Here is a 27,081-nt window from a genome sequence, read left to right on the forward strand (position 1 = left end):
AATTAATAAACTGGGAGGGGGGGAGTGCAAAGAACACACATAGGTATAAAAGTAGAGGCAGCGACTGGGTGCAGTGGCTCATGCCTGTAATCCCAGCACTTTGGGAGGCCCAGGCAGGTGGATCACGGCGTGAGGAGTTTGAGACCAGCCTGACCAACATAGATAAACCCCCACCAATACTAAAAATACAAAATTAGCTGGGCGTGGTAGCGTGTGCCTGTAATCCCAGCTACTCGGGAGGTTGTGGCAGGAGAATCGCTTGAACCTGGGAGACGGAGGTTGCAGTGAGCCATGATCACAACACTGCACTCCAGCCAGGGCAACAAGAGTGAAACTCCTCTGTCTCAAAAAAATAATAATAAATAAAATAAAAAATAAATAAAGTAGATGCAAAACACTATGGTTGTACAGGTCTTTCAAGAATCTCTCTTGACTGGCTGAGTGTGGTGGCTCACACCTGTAATCCCAGTATTCTGGGAGGCCAAGGTGGGCAGATCACTTGAGGTCAGGAGTTCGAGACCAGCCTGGCCAACATGGCAAAATCCTGTCTCTACTAAAAATACAAAAATTAGCTGGGTGTGGTGGCGCATGCCTGTAATTTCAGCTGCTCGGGAGGCTGAGGCAGGAGAATCGCTTGAACCCAGGCAGCAGAGATTGCAGTGAGCCGAGATCGCGCCACTGCACTCCAGCCTGGGTGACAGAATGAAAATCCGTCTCAAAATAAAAACAATCTCTCTCGATTACCTTCTCACTTTTGATGACGTATTTGGCAAGAGGCATAAACACAGCCATCTCACAATTAAATTCAAACTTAAGAAGTCCATGTCTGTCTAGGAATGATAAGTTTAATTGTTCAGTTTTCATAGTGCATTTTGGCTACGTAATGCCATATACTTAATGAGTACATGTTTTGTACTCAAGCTGGTAAATTTGTACCACCCTGGTAAATTTTCCTTTCAAAGCAAACTTAATTATGTAGTAAATATGTTTTATGAAATTTTCAGCATCAGAATGCTATAGTCAGCATGCCACGTCATGAATGTAAATTCTACACCTAACCCTGACTCCTTAGATGGCTTGGCTACCCAATAAAGTGAAAGCATGCAGTGTATGTGATACTGTGCTACACAGATGCACTTTTCCTCTGTGCTACAGGGAGAGACCTTCTTTGGCAGAGTCTCACTTTCCTCCCCTCTAGTCATATGCTCACATCCCTTCCTCGGAAATAAAAAGAAGATGCCACTGGCCTTAATAGGACTCAAACATTTAATTTGAGGCCATATAATGATCCCGTCAAACTGATTCTTCTTAGCCATCCCACTCCCCTTAGTGTCCTCCTCAAGACTGGAGTTTCACCAGGTAGATAAACAGGCGGTAAAAGAAGGTTAGGCTTTCACTGAGGGGAGAAGTCAATCTGAGTTAGTCTGGAGAAAGAGGAGCTGCCAGGGAAATAAAGATGGAAAACGTCTGTAGCATAAAACCAACCCTAGCGTTTTATTCTCCTTCTATGAACATTTGAGATGGAACACGAAGTGAATGTGAAATTAAAATCTACCTGGTGAATTTGAGAAAAGTCACTCTCAATTTTACTTTGATGACAAATGGAATAAATAAAGACGCCTGGCTCATATGTTAAAGTACCTTGTGTCTCGGCGAGGAAGCCTGGCTAAGAAACCACAGTGGAGTTAACAAGCCAGACAGCAGACTAAACACCTCAGAACTCGCTGCTGTGCCTCATTCCCGGTCCCTACCTTTCCGGTGTGTGTCTGCATCACTAATTCCCTCCGTTTGGCACGGCCTGGCTTTCCCAAAACAGAAACCAAGGAACCGGGGTCCTCTGCTTCAGCAGCTGAAGAGCTGATTTCTGAGCACGGACACTAAGATTCTTTTCTCCTGTCCACCTTACACTTCACCCACAACTCATCCTCCTCTTCCTCTTCCTCTTCCCTACGTCCCAACCCCTTACCCTCACACTACCCTACCTCCCAGGACATTTATGTGCATGACCTCAGACCAGCAAGGGAGGAACAAAGAGCTGCTGCTTCAAGCAGCGGCAGCCCGAGGAGAGGGTGGAGAGGGTAGCTGGGGGCTCCAGGAAGACTCCCCGGGCACTGGCAACCCCAGCGCAGCCCGGGGCAACCCAGCCTGGAAAGAACACTAGAAGAGTCCTGGCAGGCGGGTCCGCAGTGCAAGCCCAGGGCCTTCCCCCGGCCCGAAGCCAGGGCGGCAGCAGCCAGAGTTTGGCAGAGACCCTGGGTGAGAAGCCAGTGGTGGGGGGCGGGCAAGTGAAGCTGCAGTACAGAGCTGGAGATGCAGAGCCGACAGTAGCAGCGCTTCGTGCCATGGACTTCCCCACCCGCGCCCTGGACCCAGACCCGCGCCCTGGACCCGGACCCGGCCCTGCGCACCTGGACCAAGCGGCCACCCTGTTCCCTCAGGGCTCTCTCTGGGGACTCGGCTTGGGCGAGCTCCGGAGGCTGGAACCGCGGCGACGAGAGACTTCACTCCTCCATCCTGGGACCCGGCAGCACGTTATAGACAGCCGTGCACTTCCTGTTTGAAAACACAGGAGAGAGAAAGAGCGAGAGAGATCCGAGTGTCGGCAGCGGGGAGGAAGGAGCTCAGGGCGGCGGGGAGCCAGGACCAGGGGGCCACCGCTTGCATAACTGCCATGGTAGGCACCCAGCGCTCCCCTGGCCGCGGCGACCCCGCCGCACCGGCTGCCCGCGTGGTGCCGAGGTGGCGCGGCCTCGGCCCGGGCCCCCCCTGCCGGTGGCCTCGCTGCCAGCCGCCCGCCCGCCCGCTCGCTCACAGTCCTTCCGTTTGCAGCTGCTGGTTGGGTTCTCCGCTCCCCACAAGGACCTAGATCAAGGGACTCCACGCTTCCTCCGCCAGTGCCCAGAGTGGTTGGCCTTCTTTTTCCTCTTTTCTTCACCCCCCCAACCCCCACCCCACCCCCAGAAAATAATCACCTCGGGGAAAGTGTAAAGACAAGACTGAGCCTTTGCAGGGGGGTGGGGGCTGGATTTATGCAAATTTTCAAAGTTAATAGCCACATCCCAGTATAGCCACTACAGCTCAGCAGCTGTGAGAGATTCAGGATGGGAAATTACTTGTCTTGTGCCTCGCTGGCTCAAAAGAGAAAGCGTGCACACAGCTGCCAACACTGAGCAGCCAGGAACTGCAGAACAACAGTAACAACAAAACTACATAGTATCCTCCGTTCCTCCTAGGATCTTTATTCAGATCAACCTGTCAACCTCATCCTCACAGTCTACCAACATTTACATATACCAATTCCACATGGAGCATAATCGCATGGTGCATTCTTCCAGAAAATGATTCCGTAGTTCTCTGTGCTATGTAATCACCGAGAAGTTCCATAGTCCTAGGATTACATTCATTCATTTTGTTGAACTCTGACTTAAGTGGACTTCAGTATAGTGTTAAAAAGAGTACACAGATGGCTTAAGAATCTGCTGTATGCAGAGTGTGCCGGCTATGGTGATTCGCATTTGTAACCTGCCTGCCCTTACATGCACAGTCTACCAGGTTACAAAGCGCTTACAGGACTATCTCTGACAAACGGCTCCTTTTATCATCAAGTTGTTGGCATTCATGGTTCCATACTCAAAATGGAGAATGGAATACAAACAATAATTATTCTACATATAAAGCTCAGTTTTGATTGAAGCAGAAAGGAACTGATAGATATTAAGCTCCTATTCAGTGCTAGACAACTTCACATTTTAAACCCCTCTTGGCCTTAATATTTTCCAACAGATCTGCAAAAGCCCTATTCCCAAGTGAGGAAACGGTCAGAGAAATTAAGTAACTGTTCCCATGTCTCTGCTAGAGAGTGGTCAAATGGAGAACTGAATATAGGCCTTTCCTGATTATAAAATCTGCACCATTTCCCCTACACTGCGAATTCCTACAATGATCATGAATTTTTTTTTTTTTTTTTTTCTGAGACAGAGTCTCGCTCTGATGCCCAGGCTGGAGCGCAGTGGCGTGATCTCAGCTCACTGCAACCTCTGCCTCTCGGGTTCAAGCAATTCTCCTGCCTCATCCTCCCGAGAAGCTGAAACTACAGGCACACGCTACCGTGCCCAGCTAACTTTTTTGTACTTTTAGTACAGATGAAGTTTCACAATGTTGGCCAGGATGGTCTCGATCTCCTGACCTCATGATCTGCCCGCCTCAGCCTCCCAAAGTGCTGGGATTACAGGCGTAAACCACCATGCTTGGCCAACGATCATGAATTCTAGGGGGAAAGTTCAGCACAGCAACCATCCTGTGATCCATCCCTTCCTCTCTGAATGATCCTGCTACTTACCAGCTATTGTTGTTGTGCTAGGCAGTTTCTTTAACCACCTGAACAATACGTACCTTAATTTCTCGGGCAGAGGACACTGGCTTTTTCCATTATCTACTGCTTGCTGTCAGTCTTTTCAGAATTACTTGGTGGCAAAAGTTCAAAAGGTTCTAGAATCGCTACTCATATGCCAAGGTACAAAGTCTGTCCAGTTCAGAACCTAACGAGCTGACTAAAATTTGCTCCCTGCATTATTTTTTCTCTAACTGAGACTCTTTAAGAAAGTGGTAAATGCTGTTCACAAAAACACACACGGCTTCAAGTTGACATTCCCTCATTTTCTGTTGCCTTCTGCTTTAACACTTAGTTCACAATCACCTGTCAGTAGCATGCTGCTATGAGCTCCCGATGCAGGCCAAGAAACAGAACACAAATGAAAAGGTGATTAAGAGTCTTGTGCGCTCAAAAAAAAAGGGGGGGGGGTCTTGACAATACTGAGGCCTCTAAGACGATGAACTATACCTCGCCCACCCTTTTCTCTCCACCTCACAGGCTTGAATTGTAGTGCACTCAGATGACCATGGCCTTCAAGTACAAAGGCATGGGCTGGGAAGAAGACTGCAAGGACCAGTGAGATGCATTCCTGTCCATTAGGCACTCACAGTCTAATGAGGGCTTCTTACTAAAAGACTTCTCGAGGGATCTTAGCATCCTTTTAGGGTCTAGCTCTGTCCACCTTTTTCCTTCTCTCAGTCCTTTGCTTACCGTGGTCCTGGCAACTCTTCATCTCTTTTCACAAACTTAACACTTCTTCCCAAAGAGCTACCACATATTTCCCACAAAGAACTCAGTGTGGTGATTGGGGGCGGGGTGAAGCAGGACATTTAGCTAGAAACTTCTCTCATTTAAAAAACCCTGTCAATTATTACCATGTTTTTAAGGACACAATTATGTTTTGAAATAACTTTGGGTATCCCTCCTTTATTTCTGTTACTCATTATCTAAGAGCCCAAAGGAAAACCTCTGAAGAAAAATATTTAAATTCTTAAGAAAAGGCAAAGGAAAACTTAAACCTGCAGAGCCTTTGTTTTTTATATTTGGGACTCATGAGATTAGACTATCTAACTTCTTAAAATCTCTCTTAGTTAGGAAAAATTCAAAGTCATTAATCTAAAAACAGTCAACAGTAGACTATTCCTATTTTGTCCAAGTACTGTACTGAGTGATAATTTAATGATATATAGGAAAGTTTGTATGGTTTAATAGGTAACAAAATGCAGAAGAGCATTTGGTGGGAGACTAACAATGGTATTCACCTATGTTGCTATGTCCACGCTCAAATGTGTAATACTCTCCCCTCCAGAGCAGTGGCCAGCTGTGGGGGAAGGGCAGCCATATTTCTCTTTCTTAGGCTCCCTATAAACCCAAACCCTTCTCCTTATCAAAAATATTTATTAACATTCACTCTGTAGGACTCCCAAAGTTTACAGTTTGGAGAATACACCACAGCCCCTGACATTTCCTAATCCTAACTACCATAAGGCCTGAACACCACCTCGTACTTTCCCTGGGTCAGCTATTCGCCCGTTCCTTCTGTGTTTCATGGAGAAGCGTTTCTTTCTCATAGCCACTGTTATGCTTTTGTGTGTATGTGCACGTGTGTATATATAAATTAAAATCACAACCTCATAAAAAGAAAAACTGCACTCTCAGGTAGGCACAAATGATGCCACAAAAGATTTTGGAAAAATGTGGAAGGTTCACTTTGAAAATCTCCACTCCCTAAGTACCATAATCCCCAGATGAAGAGAGCAACACTGTGAAAGCCATTTTAGAAGCTCCAAATTCAGTTTCAAGAAATAGCTTTTCTGAGGACTAATGGGTGTAGAGGAGGAGATGATAAACTCATCTCTAAAAAACAATGCTGCTTATCTTTCTTCATCTTTAAAAAGAAAGATCTTAGTTTGGTGGTTAAAAATGTTTGCCACAAGCAGTTCTCTGTGTGAATATCAGGATTCTTGGTGATTGTTACACATGGATTTTGCAAACAAGAACATAAAAAAATGACAAGCTGTCTGGTGACTGAAGAGATGACCTGTTTGCACTGTCAGTCTTCACAGCAGTGTCCCTACCTTGTCTTCACCTCCTGGGTAGCACATGCAACAGGATTTTCTGGGAAGGAGGTCTCTGGCACTCACATTCACCTCCTGGCCTCTGCAAAACCTGAACTGTGGCTTTCAAGGAAGCCTTTCTCAGAGCCAACTGGCTGGCCTGATTGGCATTTACCCATAGAGGATTATTAGCCATCTTTAAGAAACCAGAGTAAGTATCATTTCACATGACAAAATGCAGCAAGGGGTTGCAAATCATCTTTAAAAAAAAATATGCCTGTAAGATAGTTTCCTGGCTTTGAGCCAGCAATAAGAAAAGCACTACTTAAAGCACCCCACAGCATGACTTAGAAGATCCAGTCACAAGGCAGAAACATAGGGCCAGGGTGGCTACAGGTCTGAGCTGGTATCTCTCTAAGCTCAGTGCTTCAATTTCCTCAGCTTCCAAACACACGCAATGAACCCACACACCTTGCACAAAATTACTAACATTACATAGGACAAACCCTCACAGGCCCTGCCTCAATGAATTCTCAGAACTGCCTTCGCGGGGAGGTGTTATCATTAATGTTTTACAGAAGCAGCAGCGGGGCTCACAGATGCTAAGCGATATTCTCAAAGCCTTAAGTAATGGAGCAAAAATTCACCTGGGTCTGTTCTTCCTTCTTTTAATTGAATAGAAATGAGTGGGCGCATTTTGGCTGTGGATATATTATTCTGCACTACATATCTTTTGCTCAGAAAAAAATCCCACCTTAAAAACATAACTTGTAATGTTCTCTCTCAAGTGCATCATACACCGTCATCACCTCGCCAGATTTTGGTACAGTGTAAAGGATAAACATGTATTCTGCAATAGGCCAACTGACATTAAGCCATAGGAATATAAGTAGATATAAATTAAGTAAAATATGCACTTGAGCTGCAGCTGAATATTATTCTATAAAATAGTAAGACAGATCCACTGATCAAACTGTGATAAACAAAATCTTAATACATTTTTCCAAGCTTCCTCTCTCATTCTTCAATTAGTAAGCAAAAAATGCATGTAAAGTAGGACATGTTGGTTGATGTACTAGGATTTACTAAGCATAATACTGTGAAAGAAGTGTAAGATACCCCAAAATTCTGACTAAATGCAAATACCTGTATAAAAGACTGTTCAAAATGTTCCCAGCACAGACTGCCAGGAATGAATGGCCTTGGGTTATTTAATGACTGTTGATTTTGATGTGTATTATGTAGACGAAATACTGTCCTATAATTCATTCTTCTTTGGAAAGCATGTTTTGTCTGTTAATCTTCTGTGGTAGTAGTATCTGTTTCCTTATTTGAAACATTGTTTTAATTCTCTTTGGGCAATGTTATTTATCTTATTTTCATTTTTGAGACAGAGTCTCACTCTGTTGCCCGGGCTGGAGTGCAGTGGCACAGTCTCAGCTCACTGCAGCCTTGTTCTCCAGGGCTCAACCAATCCTCCCACCTTAGCCTCCCCAGCAGCTGGGACTACAGGCGCTCGCCATATCCAGCTAATTTTTCTTTTTTCCTTTCTTTCTCTCTCTCTTTTTCTTTTTTTTTTTTTTAAGGGACAGGGTTTCACCATGTTGCCCAGGCTGGTGTCAAACTCCTGGACTCAAACGATCCACCCCCCTCGGTCTCCCAAAGTGCCAGGATTACAGGTGTGAGCCACCATGCCTGGTCTGGGCAATCTTGTTTTTTAAATAACATTAAAAAGCCCAACAATGTAAAAGGGTTGGATCCTAGAAAGTCAAATAAATATAATGTTCATTATTAAGAAGTGCTCTTAAAAATGACTTTCAGAGTTCATAAGGAGTAAGTCACAGACATCATATCTTGAATACAGTTCTCCATTATACATTATAGTGGAGTCTACACGAAGAAAAACAATTCCTGAATAATTTAAGGTTACAAAATTAGATACTTTAAATTTCATCTCCTTCCCTTTGCCTGTAATGGAATAGCCAAGGCAAATAGCATGAAAGAGAAACGGAGTACCTGAAAACTCCAGAAACTTTATTATAAACTTTTAATAGCTTGTTCATCAATTTTTTAACTAACCCTAGTTTAATAAATGCCAAGCACTTTACATGTATTAACTCAATTATTCCTGACAACAACTCTGTGAGGTAGGAGTTATGATTACCTCCATATTACAGATGAGAAAACAGACATGGAGATGTTAAGTAATTTGCCCAAAGTCACACTGCTAGTAAATACTAAACCTTCAGTAGCCTGGCTGACCAGAGTCTACTTTTAACCAACACATTTCCTTACCCATAAGACCCAATTGGATTGAGTTTGCTTTCCCTAGTGTGAAAGTTCATGAGGTACAGTGCCATAAATACAGCAGAAGAAAAGAAGTGGGGAGGAGTGGGGTGAGGGGCTCAGAGACTTTCCAGTTTGTAGCAAGAATGTAACCACTGGTCATAGGGGCACTAGGCTGAAAGCTTTAGGAAGTCAGGGATGCAGAGCCTGGGCCACATTGCTGAATAAATAAATATTAAGAAGAAAGGAAAGATATTTGCAGAATGAAAAAGCCAAGAGGAAGGGCTGCTTCCTCACCTTGACCAGAATCCTGGATTTCAAGGCTCCAGGATTGCCTGGCTACAGCACAACTGAACTGGCAACTGAAAGGAATGCAGTGAACCCATGTACTTTGATCTTGGTAAAGCAGTTGATACAGTGTCCTGTGAAATCAGGATCCTAAATCAACTAAAACTTATGTTGTTCCAAGAACCACACAAGTTAAGCAGGCTAGAAAGAAAAACACTGTCTACATCTACCAGTATGATGAAGAAAAAAGCCACAAGGAGTGGAATTCAATCCGTATTCAAAAGTAACTTAGAAATTACTCACGCTGTTTTAATCAAATTTGCCCATAACATTAATTTGGGAGGTGTGAAGAGGGCAAATGAGGGCGAGCCAATTGACTTAGTTAAATTAGCAGAGAGGTAAAGAAAAACGTAAGTTCAGTTTCATTTTTGTGTCCCCTTTAATTTGCAGGGAGTGGCTATGGATGTCCAATGGGTAGTAACCACCTCTAGACCTAAAATGCCAAGACTGAACTAAGTAAGCAATAGCAAATAGATACATGTTTAAAATGTTAAGACTTCGGGTCTGAACGTCACAGAGCATGGTCCTATTATTCCATACACTATCAGTAAAGTTCCATGGGAAATAATATTCCTTTCAACAAGACTTCGCTAGGAAAACCCAAAGAAAAGCAGGGGCTCAAAGGCTGAGTTTAGGAGGTCAGATGAAAAAGTCAGTGGCGTATGTATAATCTGGCCCCACTACAAATATGCCGCACAGGCAGAAGGTCATGAGAATGGTTTGCAAACACATGGCAGGACAAAGAACAGCACAGAAGGGAGAGAGAAGCAAGCTAAAACTTGAACTAACATTATTTTTTTAAGCATAAATTATAATTTCTAATTTCTTTAATGTTGAGAAATAGCTTATCCCTTGGTGGAACTATCTGTCCTCCCAGCAAAACTGTATTTTAAATGTTAGCAGTTGATTTAGAACTAACAATGAGAGTAAGAGAGATCTGAAACATTTGAAAAAAACAAAATGACCTATATTCAGGCTGGGCCCTAGGAAATGTAAAAGTGAACATCATTGCATGCAGCTCCTGAGACTGAAGAACTGAGCACTATTAGCTCTGTAGCCAACGTGCAGGAAGAAGTTCTTGCCCAGATATGGGTTCTAAGTATATCCTAGCAGGCTTGTTTATGGGAGGAAAGCATATGTTTCTAGAAAATAAAAGGCTCTGAAAGGAAAGAGGGTCACTGAATAATTAAAACTTTCTAATATGTCACCCTTACTACTCTCAATCATAATTTGTACAGTTATTTTTTAAGGTGAAGCCCTCAATATGTGAGCAATGCAGGCAAGGAATACCTTTGGGTATCTGCAGAATTAATGACAATAGTAACAGCAACGGCAGCTAACACCTGAGTGTTTACTATGTGCCAGGAACTGTTCTAAGCATTTTATATAAACTATCCTTACAACTAACCCTAGGAGGAAAATATTGTTATATCATCATTTTATAGAAAGTTAAATAACTTTCCCATGTTCCCATGGCTGGAAAGGCAGAGTAAAAACCTAGGCAGTGGACTCCAGAGCTCATGCTCTTCAAGAAATTGTCATTGAAGACAGGTAAAGCCCACAATAAAGTCCCATATATTCCTCTGCCTTCTAAAAGAAACAGCAACAAAAACAGAGAAATCTAGCACAGAGGCATAAGGATTAGAGCCATCCCACATTGTAGATTTGAATAGGAAATATATGTGAAAAACTTCAGTCAAATGACAATGCTCTGAGAGATTACTGATTAATACTTACACAGGACAAAAATCAAACCATAGAACCTACACAGACAGATCTTCCACAAAGTTTGATGACTGGCCCCCTCCCATGGTTTAAAAAATCATCCATACAATGACAAACTCAAAATTCGCTTCAGCTCAGACTTTTCTCTAGAATGCCCCAATGCCCTCTAGAACCCTTCCCTCACCAGGCTGCCCTCAGAACCACCTGCAGGGCCTTCAAAACACACTTTCCCAGGCCCCTCCCCAGATGTGAACCATTGAAATCACAGAGGTGGAGGGGTGCTCCTGGAATCTGCACATTTAGGAAACTCCCAAGTGATCCTTAGATGCAGCCTAGTTGGCGAAAGCCCGCTGCAGACACTCTACTTCTTCCTCCATGCTACCATCAGAATTGCTGAAGGCAGAGATCAAGGCAAAATTATTTCCCTTCTCAAGAACCTTCAATGGAATAACCTTTATTCAAAAGCAACCAAGTGAAGTCTAAATTCCTCAGCAGGACACTCTAGGCCCCTCTGTAATCTGTCCCAAACTTCGTATCCAGCTGCTTTCCTCCTCCATCCCTCAGTCCATCCCAGCAGCATTCCCCAAACATATTCTGTACTTCTACATCTCCATGCTTTGCTGCTCCAATGTTCCCTCAGTTCTCCCATCAATTCTCTACCTGTCACCATCTTTGTCATCCTTCAAGACCCTACTTGTGAGACCACCCTGATCTTTCAGTCTCTCCTGAGCAAATGTCCAAAAAATTTAGCTCTCACAAGAATTACAACATATACTGTAAACTGTGCTGAATTATACTAAACTGTTTACATGCAGGTCTTCTCTTCAAAGCAGGGGCATATCCTACTCATCTTTCATACTGTGGATGAGAAAGAGACCTAGGTCAAAGTTTAGCTCTCCCTGCTAGTTACTAGCACTGTAATCTTGAGTGGGTTATTTAAACACACTGAGCCTCAGTTTTGTAATCTTTGAAATGGAACACCAATGACACCAACCTTCATGGCTGACATAAAACATGAAAAGTGGCACACTGTGGACCACCTGAAATGCACTAACATGATAGCTGTTGTTAATATTTAGTGTTAACTTTTGTTTCCCATCCCACTAGAGTGCATTGCAGACAACGTAAATGCTCAAAAAGCATTTGCTTTTACTCAGTAAAAGCATTTGCTTTCAAAGTAATGATAAATGTTAAGTGATTTCTTAGTCCTTTCTCCTGACCCAATTTTGTTCTGTTATAAAGAAAATTTCATAATATTTCTATTCCTATTCTATTTGTACTCTCTTTTCTTTCCTTCAAAAATTAATGTTCAAAATTCTAATGAACAAGCCCTGTCAGTGTCCCTCCTACTCTAGCTTGGCTGTTTGCTTTGAACTACAGTAACTGCCTGCAGCCACAGTGTCGCTGCCCAGAGAATTGCCTATTTCACCCTTACAACAAATAGCACTTTGTAGGCAAACTGGAAGAGAGCCCAAAGTAGGAGGGGGGAAAACCAAGGAAAAGGAATTTGGGCCAAAAACTGAGTTGACACCCACACTATCATTCACACTAGAATACAGGTAAGGAGAGAACAGGAAAGAAAAGGGGTTCAGATCAACAACACAAACCTTCCCCAACCACCTACCTCACCACCCACCCATGGAAAATGCATTCCAAGACTCACAAAGGACTTGCTGGTCAGCTCACTGCAAGACACACATGGCTATTGTTGTGAATAAAATACTGTCATATATAATAGCTTCTTATCCTCACCAATCCTATTGGATTGTCCCCTCCCCCATTTACAGGAGATGAAACCCAAGGTCACACAAGTCCACAGAAGAGAGTGCTGGGACTAGAACTCAAGTCTTTTATGCTCCAAATCCTAGGTCCTTCCCACTGCCTCTATATAGGTTGGAAAAAGCAATTTAAAAAGTGCTCTCAGAAGCTCACCAAATCCTCAGTTGTAAAGGTAAAGGTAAAACAAGATGGGTTTTGTGCTGTTAAAAACAATTCTGGTGCCAAGGATGCGGGTTGTCACAGCAACAAGGCTCCAACTACAGCCTTTGTAATGATCAGTCCAGCATTTTAGTATGGTGTTCCAGGAAGATCCTTTAGTCAGGTTTCTGTTCCTAGATGGAAACTGTCTCCATGATTTCATTTGTTCATTTGGTTTGGGGAGGCGGGATCAGGGAAGGAATATATTTTTCTTTCTTTTTTCAACCAAACTCTGATGCTGACTTTAAGACTGAGGTAATGTGAAAGGCAAAAGAAGTTTCTAAAGCAAATTTGTGTTCGTCATTGTTGTGAGGGAGTTCAAGGGGCAACGAAGCAGTCCTAAAAAGCACAGATCCTGAAGCCATGGCAGCTTGGGTTCACATTACAGTTCTGCCACTTCCTGTAATGACCCTGGCTGCTCATGGTGATTGGGAGTAGTAGCCAGACTAGAGAACCCAGCCTTGGTTTCCTCTGCTACAAAACGGGGCTGTTGTCAGAAACAAATGAGCTAATATATGTAAAGTGCTGCAAACAGTGCCTGGCACATGGTGAAGTGTTTCCTAGTCTTATTTCCAGATTAGTCACTAGGACTGGATTCTTTTTTAAGTGTATTTTATAAGGAGGTTAAAGAAGACTTCTTGTACAACTTGTTAATGCATAATGCCCCAAACGAGCACAAAGATTATTTACAAGTTTCACTTCCTGATAGGATCTTCCAGGATTTCCATCTGTAGAGTCGAGTCCCTAGAAGGCCGAGCAGTGGAATTTGAAGAATTTTTCTTTTTCCCAACAACACTGCAAGAGAACCTAAACCCATTCTCTCAATATTACAAATGGTTTCCATAAGGGGGAAAAAATCCATAAAGATCCTTACTGCATTAAAGTAACAAATAGAAGGGGACATTTTAAAATGCATTTATTCTAAAAAGCAACCAAACTATCAGAAATTTAAAGTTATACCAGTCTCGAAAGACATAGCTCAGATCATACAGGGATGAGAGTCCTAGGACTGGAATAAAACCTGCAGATGGATCAAAAGATGTCCCCCTACTGCCAACCACTAGAAAATGCTGAAATTCCAGGAACAAAGTACTATATACTTGGGATGATTAAGAGCAAAATGCTTTTAAAAATCCTCTCAGACTAGGATTCTGCTAGTAGCAGAAATCTATTCAAATATTACTCTCTTCTCTTTCAAAGAGGCTGTATGTACAACAAATTACACAAACGATGTTGGATTTTCCCCAGAAAAGCAAATAAAACTAAAGACAGGAGCACTATTGGGGTCACAGTAAAGGTCTGAGGTCCTGTCCTGCACCAGGATACCCAGATGGTAGAGAGGGGCTAAAACCCAGTGGACAATGTCCTCCCAGCAGTGTGCCCTGACAGGGCAGACGCAGCCCCGCTGACACCGCTTCACACAAAGGGACCCTGGAGGCTGGCCCTTCAAAAACAAAACAAGCTGGTGTTCCAAACCATCTTTTTCCTAGGGACTGCTGTGCATACCCCTCGACGTCGTAGTTGGGGTGGGGGGAAAAAGTGATGCTTTGTACTCTAACATAGCCATCTTTCCACGATGCAAACATTTTCCAGCTTTCTTGGTTTACTTTTTGCTATCAGCTGTTCTCTGGACCTCTCTTCTTTATCTCACTCCCTAGTCTTCTTTCTGACACAAACTCTTTCCCTTCCTTTTCATTCCAATTCCCCTTTTGGAGAAGCCACAGTATACATTAACATGATACACTAGGAATTGCAAAATAATAGCACTCTTTGCACCTTGCCAACATAGATTCTGCACTATTTCTAAATATTGACCTTTTTTCTTTCTCTTTCTTCCCCATTTACCCCAAATCAATTTTAAGATATGAGCAAATCTTCCCGTATCTCCTGGGGTAGATGATCTCTTTACTCAACTCCAAGTGGCTCTTACCCTCCCTTCTCTCTCTGTGTGTGTCCCACCTATCCTCTCCCCCTTTATATGCATAATCTACCTATTTCTCCCTAAACCTATTCCTACTCAGGCCAGACAAACTGTTCAAATGCAACCACTCCAGATGTAATACGCCACATTTAAAGGCCAGAAATTTTTATTAAAAGTATGGGGCTTGGGGTTTGCTTTGCTCTGCTTTGTGTTTGGGGTTGGGGGAGAAAAGGATGAAATCAAGTTTCGCTTCATGTCCACTGTGTATTGTGGGCCAGGTGTGGTGACTCATGCCTGTAATCCCAGCACTTTGGGAGGCTGAGGCAGGCAGATCACACGAGGTCAGGAGTTCAAGACCAGCCTGGCCAAAACGGCGAAACCCCCTCTCTCCTAAAAATACAAAAATTAGCTGGGTGTGGTGGTGCACACCTGTAATCCCAGCTACTCAGGAGGCTGAGGTAGGAGAATCACTTGAACCCAGGAGGCAGAGGTTGTAGTGAGCCAAGACCACAGCACTGCATTCCAGCCTGGGCTACAGAGTGAGACTCCATCTCAAAACAAAACAAAACAAAACAAAACAAAACAAAAAACCTGTATTGTGCTTTTTATTCAAACCCTATGCTTCCATTTATATGGCCACGAAAGGGCTATCTCTAAGGGCCTAAAGAGGCTGTTTCCAGCTCACAAAGCTATTTTGTTTGGTTTACAGGAAGTTCTAAAATGTTGAATTAGCCAACCTTTAAAATCAGATTTCACACAATAATCCAGATTTCTGGCTTACAGTGAAAAATCAGAAAATCTGGCAACACCAGCCCACATTCCCATGCGGCAACCATGCACTTCTGATGGGCCTCCCACTCCTGATGACCCCACCTGGAGGGCGAGTGCCTGCTGCCACAAATCATCTCTGAGGCATACTATTTGCTCAAGACCCCTAGGCTACTGCTAGTATCCAACTCTGATTAGCACAGAAATTACAGATCTAACTTCTGCTTGGTACAGAACTTAGCAGGTATAAATAAGTTATAAGGAAAATAATTTAGAACAGGTGAAAGATAAACTATTTTGGAATAGAAAAATACCTTGAGAGCTAAGTTGAAGAACAAGTGCATCTCTCCTCTCTCTCTCTGAGTGTGTGTTTGTGCAAGATGTATAAAACCGCAGCCCACTTCCCACTTTGTACTTTATTACTGGCTAAATATTAAGATAAATAATACAATTGTTAAAGTAAAACTTGAACAGAATAAATTCACTCCAGTAAAGAGATTATACTTGAGTATAATGAAGCATAATTTTATTGTATTTAAAAAATAAAGGTACGAATGGAACAGCCTATGAATATGATGTAGATATATGGATATTTATTTATTCATTCATCTACTTTGAGGTAATGTAAATGAAAAAAAATAGTTTTATTGAATATATTTATGGCATTTATTCAGCAAACATTTGTTATAGCAGTTTTTTCAGCTAAGACATAACACCTTAGCAAATATTAGGTATATCTTTACATGATATGTTTATGCACAGTAGTTATTGTGGGTGAGATTTAACTAGGAAGAGGGTGCTTAAGATGTACTTTACAAGTGGCATTCTATCATCAATATGGGTGACAAAAGAGAACAGGGCTAGAGAAAACACCAGAACAATTAAGTGATTTAAAGTTACCCTCTCAATTCCGGGATAAAATTTCATTCAAGTAGTTTTATCAATAGGCTGATACTTCTAAGACCAACTTGGGATGACAAGAGCATTGGCCTGGAAGCCTAAATGCTGGGATGCCACTACAGCTCTACTCTTCAAACATGCAGCACGAACCAGAGGATTATCTGGTACCTTTACACCTCAAAACCTGATTCTCTTTTTCTTGTAACAGAAATATTACTAGGTATCATAGGTGTTATAAAATAAATACAAAGAAATGTGCAGAAATGAGAAAGGGAACAGTAGATAAGAGAATAGGTATATATTGAGGCCGGGCACAGTGGCTCACGCCTGTAATCCCAGCACTTTGGAAGGCCGAGATGGACGGATCATGAGGTCAGGAGATCGAGACCAGCCTGCCTAACGGTGAAACCCCGTCTCTACCAAAAATACAAAAAAAAAAAACCAATTAGCTGGGTGTGGTGGCAGGCGCCTGTAGTCCCAGTTACTTGGGAGGTTGAGGCAGGAGAATGGCGTGAACCCGTCAGGCGGAGCTTGCAGTGAGCTGAGATCGTGCCACTGCACTCCAGCCTGGCAACAGAGTGAGACTCCATCTCAAAAAAAAAAAAAAAGAGAGAATAGGTATATATTACAAAATATTTAGAGGTCTGGTTTAAAATATAAAAGTCTGGTATAAAATGAGTCTGGTTTCAAATTCCACCTCCGCCACTTCTGTGTGACATTGTTGTAAATTACATAACGTCTCCAGCCTTATGACCTCATTTGTACAGTAGGAATAAGTCTACCTTTCACTCAGAATTGTTTTGAGGATATATGAGAATACATGTAAATTCCAGGGCATAGGTTTGGACAACCAGTAAGTGCCTAATAAATAGCTGTTATTATTAATAACTTTAGGTGTTCTATACATTGTCCAAGTACTTCTTAACCAGATAAGTTAAATACAAAAACAAAAAAGTAGCCATATCTGAGAATACACTGATTTTAAAAGCCTGTTCAGCAGAGTGCCACTGCAAGCATCAGGGGGACCATTTTTCCAAGAATTTTAATTTTCTAATATTTCTTAAAATTCGGTTGTAAGCAATCAGTGAAGAGAATTTTGACTGATGGCATTTTATACCCGGTCTGAAGAGTTCTGTCCCGTCTCTATAGCGCGAGAGATTTTGAGACACACCTTTCTGGCGGCCAATGACCATCAGAGAAAAAGGTGTCCTCTTGTACATCCTTTCTTCTCCTTGTTCTGTAGAACTCGTTGCAGTGCTGGCTATCTGTTGATGCTAATATGTAGCAATGGGATTTATGCGTTGCTAGGGAAGTGAAGCTTTCTCTGGCACTATTCCTAACTATTACCAGCAAGCATAACAGGAAAGAAAAAAATGTTTAAAAAAAAATGCTTGTAATGGAACCTAACACCATATTTATGAGCGTTCCCCAATAGCAGGTGTCAAGGGGTAGATACAGACCTCTTGAAAACCTCAGAGGAGTAGTAGTTCCCAGACTTTTGATTTCACGGGCCAGTAAAATGTCAAAAGAAAGACTATCATAAAATTGCCAGCTTAAAACTGGACTTAGAAATGACACCAAAAAACCATCACCAGCCTTTCATAACATGAAAAAACAAGCCAACCCTCCAGTAGGAAGGACAACCCAAGATTAAACAAAACAAAAGCAAAACAAAACAAAAAAACAGACTCTTGTAATTGAATAAACTTAGCACTAAAGTTGAAACAGAAAAGCTTGTTGCATTGTCTTTACTCTTCTCACTTTTTCATGGGCTGGTGAAACTGTCATCAAGGACCCACTCTGGAAACAACTGCTCAAGGATGAACTGGGAGTTGGTCCCATCGCCCATCCAGCCCGGGCTGCACTATCTCATAGAGGAACCAAGGGCCATGGTGGACTATGTGCTGTTTGGGTCACTACACCTTCCAAGAAGACTGACATATTCTTAAAGCTTCTCTTTTGTCTTAATAACCAATGATGGGCTCGCTGGCCACAAATGTTTCAAACCCATTTGAAGGTGTGTTCAGTCAGCATCCAGCCTTCGTGCACAACTACTAAGACAGTGGTTCTGAGCCGAGCTGCACGTGAGAATTACTTGGAGGCAGGGTGGGCTCTTTTCAAAACTAAACTCCATATCCACAGATTCTGATTCAATAGGCATGGGGAAGGGTCTGAATATACGTATTTTAAAAATATTCCCCAGACTGATTCTGATGCCAGCCAGGGTTAAGAAAAACCATATTTCTTGGTATTCATCCTGAATTTATATCTTGTAAAGCTTTAAGGTATAACTCTTCATTCATTCCTCTGGGTGACAAATACTAATAGAGGGTCTGCCATGTGCAAGGCACTAGAAAATCAGTAGAAAACAAGAGAGATACATCCCTACCCTCACCACACTGACAGAGTGTTGGAGCATGAAGACAAGGAGGCAACTAAAATAGCACACTCGGACTTATTAGAATAAAGTGAACTACCAAGGCTGCCTATGGCCCTATCCTTGTGGCTTCACAGACCTCCATGCCATCTCCTCTCAGATGACTCTTTCCAGGTGCTAGAAATCCTGATATTTCTATCAGAGAAACAGATGAGCAAGGACCCTGTCCTCATGAAGCTTACATTCTAGCAGCAATGTCCAAATATTCCAGGTATCATTACAATGGTCATTCCAGCTCGAGTGTCTTTCTGAAGGTTAGGTGCCCATGTCTTTGGGGGAAAAAATACACTGTGAAAACTCAATTAAGACTGTATTTTCCATTTTGTTTTTTTTTTTTCCAAAATCTTTTTTTTTATTTTTTGAGACAGAGTCTCACTCTGTCGCCCAGGCTGGAGTGCAATGGCACGATCTCAGCTCACTGAAAACTCCGCCGACCAAGTTCAAGTGATTCTCCTGCCTCAATCTCCAGAGTAGCTGGGATTACAGGCACCACCACCACATCCGGTTAATTTTTTAATTTTTAGTAGAGACAGAGTTTCACCACGTTGGCCAGGCTGGTCACAAATTCCTGACCTTAGGTGATCTGCCCACCTCAGCCTCCCAAACTGCTGGGATTACAGGAGTGAGCCACCATGCCCAGCCCCAAAATCTTTTTGACGAAGCCTAGTATTTCATGGTTTTTGTTTTTCTGCAACAGCAAGTCAGGACAACAACATGAAGGTATTTTCAAAGCCCTTCCCTGAGTTTATCCAACAAAACACCATCCTATGAAAATTCTATAATTTCCCCTTAATACCCAACCACCTATTAGCCAACAAGAAACTCACCTGCAAATCTTCTGATGACTAATACATCCTAGTGTGGTTTCCCTGGAGCAAATCCCCAGTGGTTAGACATTTCATAATCCAGAAAAGCTGTCATCTGCAAACTTAGAAATTCCACTGTGTGCTCCTTCTTTTAGATCAATTATATAAATAAGACCCAAGGGACCCCACTGTTTACACACCTCTAAGCAGAGAAGAAATCCTGATCCTTAGCCTTTATTGTTGGTCTTTAAGGCAGATAGATTCTAATGCCTACTCTGTCACTACATGTGTAAACTTAAGCTAATCACATCACCTCCCTGTGCCTGGATATGCTCAACTATAAAATTTAAGGGTTAATCCCTTCCAGCTGAAAAGTCTTTCTATTCAAAATGACACAACTGCGTCCTTAATTCTAAGACTTCAACTTCGACACAGCCTTCGAAAATATAAAAGGACAGCAATACTTTTCCCCTCAAAAAACCTCAAATATTCAGAAGGCATCCCTTCTTTTCATTGGATTATCCTTCATCTCCAGAGGAGATAAAGAGGTTTCCCATATGGACTGGTAGAGAAGGGAAACCAAGTAGACTGCACCATCTGGACAGCCAACACACTAACAGAGGATTGGGGCACAATGGACGTTCATCACAAAGAGGTCACACACATTGGCCATGAGATTTGAAATCTTCCTCTAGCTCTCCTTCAACACTGTGAGATAGCTACCACCCAAATCAAGTAATTTATTAAATCTAGTTCATTGGATAGAGCCAGAGTATTTGGAGAACTTGGCACTAAGTTACCTGGGATTTCTTACCTGCCAGCTTCAGAAGACATCTGGGAATGGTAATTTCCTAACGTCTTTGCAGTGAAGACTGTAAAATCAAGTATGAACTTACATCAATGACAAGTTAAAGCCAAGCTCTGAGAAAAAGGTTTGTTTCTAAACCTCAATCCTCTCTCCTTCCCTAAATATAAGTCTGTCACTAAATATTTGAGGCATATTAGCAAAAAAGAAAACAAAGCTTAGCCTGAGTGGGAACCAAGTCCATAGTTGATTTTTGCCAGCTATCCTACCTTCTCACAATTTTCAAAAGCAACTCGAACCCCGCAAGCTTCAGATTTGCACAAAACGTTAGAAACTCTCTTTCAGATACATAAACAGAACTACAAAGACCCAGAGGAAGGAATTCAGATTTCAGAAGCTTGCAACAGACTCGAACAATTTCAAAATGGTACCACAGGTGCAAACATTTCAAGAGCTGAATGCCATGTGGCCTGGCATTTAGATTTCTCAAAAGCCCCCCAAAATAAGGGCTAATTAGCCCTAGAACTCACCTCCATCACTCAGTGATCCCAGCTCTCACACAGGACCAACAGTGCCCCCAAACTACTGAGTTTTACATAGTACTGACTGACTACCATTTTCAACAAAGTCATCCTCCATTCCTCTCTCATATAATTAGAAGACATAAATTCAAAAATGTCAAAGGCTAGAAGATTGGATCAAAATAAATAGGATAACATTGAGAAGGAACAACAACAAAAACTTCTCCAAAAAAATTCTGCCGAAGAAATACAGGATGCAACAGCTCACAGAGCAAATATCTGGGGGTTTTGACTATCCAAAACATGATTATCTAATAAAGAAGTTGGTGCTCAGCACTGCCTAAGAAAACCAAAGGCAGTTGTAAGCTTAAGGTGCAGTAAGTAGACATTTATGTCTAGGTCTCAGCAGACAGCCATCTTACTGTACTCTCTGTTGGCCAGATCACATCTCAATTACATATTCAATTCCAGATTCTCCATGTGAGATGCTGATAAACTGAGAAGACATCGAGAAACCACATCCCAATAAAAGACTGTGAAAAGAATTGGGACTAGTTTGCATTAGGAAAATCAACTGGGGGTAAGGGGACATCATATTCTCTTGGTGCATTCAAAGACAGTAGGCAGCTCGAAAAGAATAAAATCATTGGAAAAAAAAAATTCAAGGAGACAGCCTTCAGCTCAAGTAATAATACAACAAACAGTCCAAAGGTGTAATAACCTGTATTCAGGAGAAGTTCACAGTTTCTGGGGTTATTTAAACAAAGGTTACCTAGAAAGGGTAAGAATTTATTAAAATCAATAAATTGGATAGGGCCCCTCTAAAATGCCAATTCTGATTCTATGATTCCCAACTTACTCCACTATCATACTGTGTTCATCTGCTATGATCTCCCTCCAAACTGCCCCTTTCTTTCAATAATGATTTGCCCAGACCCTAATCACATCAGACCTGATCACAGAAGTCTCCCACATCAGCTTCCTAAGCTCAATATTATTATTCCTCCCATGTCAAGAACCACCTCCCTTTAAGACCTATTCTGAGGTCTAAGGGCAGGCACTATCGCCATTTTGGACAGGATCATTCTTTGTTTAGGAGGAAGGGGGTTGATGTCCTGTGCACAGTAGGATGCTTATGTAGCATCCCTGTCCTCTAGCCACTAGATAACAGCAGCACCTGCCACCTAGCTATGATAACCATAAATGTCTCCAACATTCCTCAAGGTCTGCTGAGAAGCAAAACTGCCTACTTCTGAGAGCCACTGGTCTTGAAGCAAATGATTAACACCACTGACTTGTGGTTAAGTTTTTCACTAACTAGGTTCCCTCTACCCTCCTTTATTAGTCATATATTCTGTTCCCCCTCCCTGACCACTGTCAAAAGTCAATTCAGATTTCCACTCCTCCCTCAACATACTTCATACACTTTCATCTGGTTCCACACACCCTGGATTCTTAGACAACTATAACTATCTGCTTCTGCTGGCATCCTCATGTGTGCCTGTCTTATCTGCTCTCTGTGATTACTACGAGAATCCTCTCCTGCCTTGTTAAGATCCCACAGCACCCACTCCAGTTCTCTGCTTCCTGCTGGCACTCAACAAATATTAACTGGTGTTTCTTAGAATGTCAAACACCAGCTCCAATTAAAAATAACTGAAATCCCTTACAAGCTACCACTTCAACAACATAATAATCATGATTACAAAGTTGGGACAAACTTTTGACTTTAATAGCTATTTTGTCAGCAGTACTGAGACAGGAATCAAGTCTAATTTCCAAACTATAGCTACCAAAACAATTTAACTATTTGGACATGACAAACACATCAGAATTTTCTAAAATTATTTTTTAAAAACTCTGCATAATATAAAAATTAAGGGAAAAGGGGGCCTAGTTTTTTTCTTTTTTTTTTTTCCATTAAACTTTAGCGATTTTGAGGAAAAAAGGGGCTAAGTTTTTATCACGTTTTTTAAATGCTGGAAAACACAGCAGGGAGAAAACGATATGAATATGGCTCAATACTTTAACTGTTGCATCATATGCTACTCCACATGGTAATGGAAGGCTGGGTCATCTAAGGACAGTTTCCTCTCCAACCTTCTAATCTGTTAGGTTTTAATCAACACGCACACATACACCCTAAATAAAGACGAGACAAATCTAATACAAAGTGTTCAAATATGTAAATAAACTGTGCCAATTCAAGATTTTGGAATTTTTCCCTGGTTCCATAGATTACCCAATCATTTTATGGGGGGCTCCATAAGTAACCTACAGAGATCAAACACACCAAATTAACTTTCGTGACTCCTGTTTTAACCACCTAATTTTCATCTCAGATTCTTCCCCATCTTGCACTTGGATCTCAACAGGGATTTAGTTAGTTGGTGTCAAGACAGGTGAAGCAAGAACCCCAACTCTGACCTAGCTGACAGTAGGAGTTTGGTCACTATTTTTGGACTGTAAAAATAAATGCTGCCTGCACACCCCATTTATGGAATATGGTGCAGGGTTCTTCCGACAGGTAAGAAGCAGAGGTCCCAGATGCTTTGGCGAGGAAGGTGTGAATCACTCTCACTCTTGGCACTGGGAGGGGCCCCTTGGTTGTTTATAAGGTAGACAGCCCTCACCATTACTGCAAACGGGAATTCCCTGCCTGTCCAGACTCTTCCAAAGTCCAGTACAAACCACGTAATAGGTGCTCAATAAACGCTGCCTGAACGGAGTTTTACTACCAAAGCTGCCAAGGAAAGTTTCCAGAAGTCAGCTCTTTAGTCCTATCTCCCTTCCAAAATATGTCCTCAAAGTTTTCTTTGTCCAACAAAAAATATTTTTCAAGATCCAAGAGCAAGAAATCTGCGAGGCAACGAGGAGCCAAATATAAGCCCAAGCGGCTCCAGCTGGGCCCCACATTCCGCTAGGACTCCCCCGTACCTATTCCCCATCTCTCCGACTACATCCTGAGTGCGCCCTCCCTCTCACCTCGGCTGTTTCTTTCCCACAACCCTACCTCTACACTTTCGGCCACACTCACCCCAACCGCGTGCTCCTGGGACCTCAGAGCCCACGTCTCCCTCTCCAGCAAGGACCTACCTCTCTTCCCCTCGACCTGCAGCAGTTCTTCTTCACTGCAGCTGGCTTTTTAAGAAATCAAAAAATCTCATTTATCTGCAAGGGATACTCCCTAGTAAAGGGGGACGGAAAGGAGAAGGCCCCTATAAACCCTCTAGTAACCGGAGGTGCTGGTCTTCCTGGCAACCACCCCCAATTCTCCTCCTTTCCAAGCTCCTGAACAGGATTTGAGCAGAAGTCCCGCTCCCAAGAGCCCACGCCTCCAAACAAGCTAGAAGCGGATTATACCGGTACCCAACCCGGAGATGGCCCGCGGCCGGCTGGGTGCACCTGCGGGCCCCCAGCTCCCTCCCACAGGCGCCGGGGGCGGGGCGCCGGCCTTCACCTCCCTGTCCCCGCCCGCTGGGCTCCCAGCGCAGCCCACCCGGCACAGGAAGGAAGCGAAGGAGAGGCGATTCTGGAGAAGTTAAAGGGCTCACCTTACGGACACCGGGGCAACAAGGCCAGACACCAAACACCCACCTCCGGGAGGAACCAGCGGAGCCGAAACCACCTCTCCCCGCCTTTCGGACTGGGCGGAGGGAGGCAAGAGAAGGGAGCGCGCGCGAGGGGTCCAGGAGCCAGGCAACCGCACTCCCCTCCCGCAGGGCTAGCAGCCCGGGGCCGAAGCGGCCGACGCTCAGACTGCAGAAAGCGGAACAATCTCCCAGGCCCCAGGGGCAGCAAACGGGAGCCCACTCCGCTCGCCACCACCTCCTCGCGACCCCCGGACGTCCCCGAATGAGTTCCCGGCCGCAACCTCAGCTCGGGCCGCGGCGCCTGCGCCAGGGTTGCGCGCTTCGGCTCGGCGCGGCTCCACCTGCGCGTCGCCTTCCCTCGCAGCCCCCGGCCCCTCCCGGGAGAGGTGCGCACCAACCTTGGGGGGCAGCTCGGCCGCCGAGCCACGGCTTATGCTGAGGCCGGAGGTGGCGGCATCACCCGCGGCGGGCGGCGGCTGCACCGGGACGCGCCGGGGCGGCGAAGGCGCGCTGCGCCCTGTACCCTGCTCCCGCGACCCCGCCCGCGGTTGCCACCTCGAAGCGCGGCGGAGGAGCCGGGGCACCACGGGCGGCGGCAGCGGCAGCAGCGGCGACGGGAGCAGCAGCACATGACTCTGTAACGAGGGGAATTAGACAAAGCGTAACATGGACTCCGGGCCAGTGCAGGCGCTGCAGCTCTGGGACCAACCGCAGCCGGCGAGCGCCGCGACTGGCCCGGCCGCAGCCAATGGGGCGGGCCCGGGCCTCCATGTGATTGCGAGCACTTTCTCCGGTCGCCCTGCAGCGCCTGACCGGACCGGGTCTGTGTGGCGAGGGAGGTGGCCCGGGGTTGGAGACTGGCGGCGAGCGACTGCTAGATGCTGAGCAGGTGGTTGGGAGGGGAAGAACGGCAGCCTACATCACCATGGCCGTAATGCTTTGTCAAGCGCCCACCTGGGCAGGGTTCGGTGCCGGGCAGGCGCCGCTGCCAATCAGCTGCGAGGCAAGCTCAGGAACCTTCACCCGTCCTGGGCGAAGGAGTCGGTCCCGTCGACTAAAACTCTGCTATTAAGACTTGGCGCTGGGGTTGGGGGGATTGAATTACACTACAAAGTCACTTAAGTGCCTTCCAACTCTAAGGAGAAAGTATTTTTCTGAGCTTTGGGGCACACACAACTACTTGGCATGGATAGTTTCTCAGCTTCATGTGTTCCGTCTGCTATTGAAGCTGTATTGGAAAGTCGGCTCTCGTTTTTATCTGAGTCCGCCCCTTTCATCCTATTCTTTTCGTCAAAAATATCTTACATCTGAAAAAGGCAGATGAAAGATTGTTCTATGCTAAGAGAGTTTTGCAGCCCGATAGTGTCACCCTTTTTTGTTGTTGTTGTTGTTGTAGGATCAAGGTTCATTTGCAGTCTTTTTTGTGGGTGAGCGGAGGCAGGGGCCAAGAAATAAATTAAGGCGAGATATTTGGAATTATTTGGTTGTAACAAAATATGTGGTTCAACCCGGTGCTTTAGTACCTTCTTTTATCTGAATCCATGTGTTTCTGTAAACCATGGGAAGTCTAATCTGTCTTCTACCAGTGTCTCTCCATGTCAGCAAATGTTCAATCAACGTTTACCCAGCATCTAAATATTCTTAATAAGCATGCTGCACAAATGTTACAGGTACTCAGGAAGGTGTCGGTTCAGAGATAGTGAGACATTAAAGAGAATGATTGTCTAGGGTTTCAGAAAAGGATTCAGAGAGATGATAGAACTGACCCTTGGATGGTGAGCACTTGGCCATCAGGCATTGGACATGAAGAGCAGCCCAAACAGGAACATGAACAGAGAGGTCCAGAATACACTCAAGGGACCGTCCGAGACTCGTTACAAGATGACACCGGATTCTGAGCCCTCGGCCCTTTTGCTCTCACTTTCCTTCCCCATCCCTCCTTGCCAGCAGCCACTCCTGTTCCACACACTGCCAAGAAGGAGGTGTGTGGGCAGGGAGTGTGTGTAAGTGATCTAATCAGTGTCAGGTTTGCTGATCTAAGAGATGAGAGGTCTTTTAAAACTTAACAACTAGTGGTGTGATATTTTGATTGAAAACAGCCCACTATTATAATGAATTTGGAATGTGTTGCTGTTTGTAAAAAATAAAAATAAAAATAAAAAAATTGTAGGCCCGGCGCGGTGGTTCACACCTGTAATCCCGGTACTTTGGGAGGCTGAGGCGGGAGGATCACGAGGTCAGGAGTTCGAGACCAGCCTGACCAACATGGTGAAAACCCGTGTCTACTAAAAATACAAAAATTAGCTGGGCGTGGTGGCACGCGCCTGTGATCCCAGCTACTCAGGAGGCTGAGGCAGGAGAATTGATTGAACCCGGGAGGTGGAGGTTGCAGTGAGCTGACATGGTGCCACTGCACTCCAGTCTGGGCAACAGAGTGAGACTCCGTCTCAAAAAAAACAAACAAACAAACAAAAAAAACCCCAGTCTTCTGTACTTTGTTCTTTTGATCTTCCCTGGGTTTTAAATTGTGATTCTAGATTTGAAAAACATGATTTCAAGATTGGT

General features: G+C 43.9%; 1 protein-coding gene across 16 annotated transcripts in view; it reads right to left on the bottom strand.

Moving 5' to 3' along the window:
• Window positions 1-25,168, bottom strand: part of LRRC8D (leucine rich repeat containing 8 VRAC subunit D) — a 118,814-nt gene extending 93,646 nt beyond the window's left edge. For 2 of the 16 annotated variants that reach the window (XM_015143557.3, XM_077951449.1), the window contains exons 1-3: window positions 24,020-24,385; window positions 20,412-20,469; window positions 2,409-2,553 (exon numbers count right to left, since the gene is read on the bottom strand). The gene's annotated coding sequence lies outside the window, so the exon portion shown is untranslated. 16 annotated transcript variants of the gene reach the window in all.
• Window positions 25,169-27,081: the final 1,913 nt, after the last annotated feature.

This window comes from Macaca mulatta, chromosome 1, assembly GCF_049350105.2.
Source record: "Macaca mulatta isolate MMU2019108-1 chromosome 1, T2T-MMU8v2.0, whole genome shotgun sequence".
NCBI lineage: Eukaryota > Metazoa > Chordata > Mammalia > Primates > Cercopithecidae > Macaca > Macaca mulatta.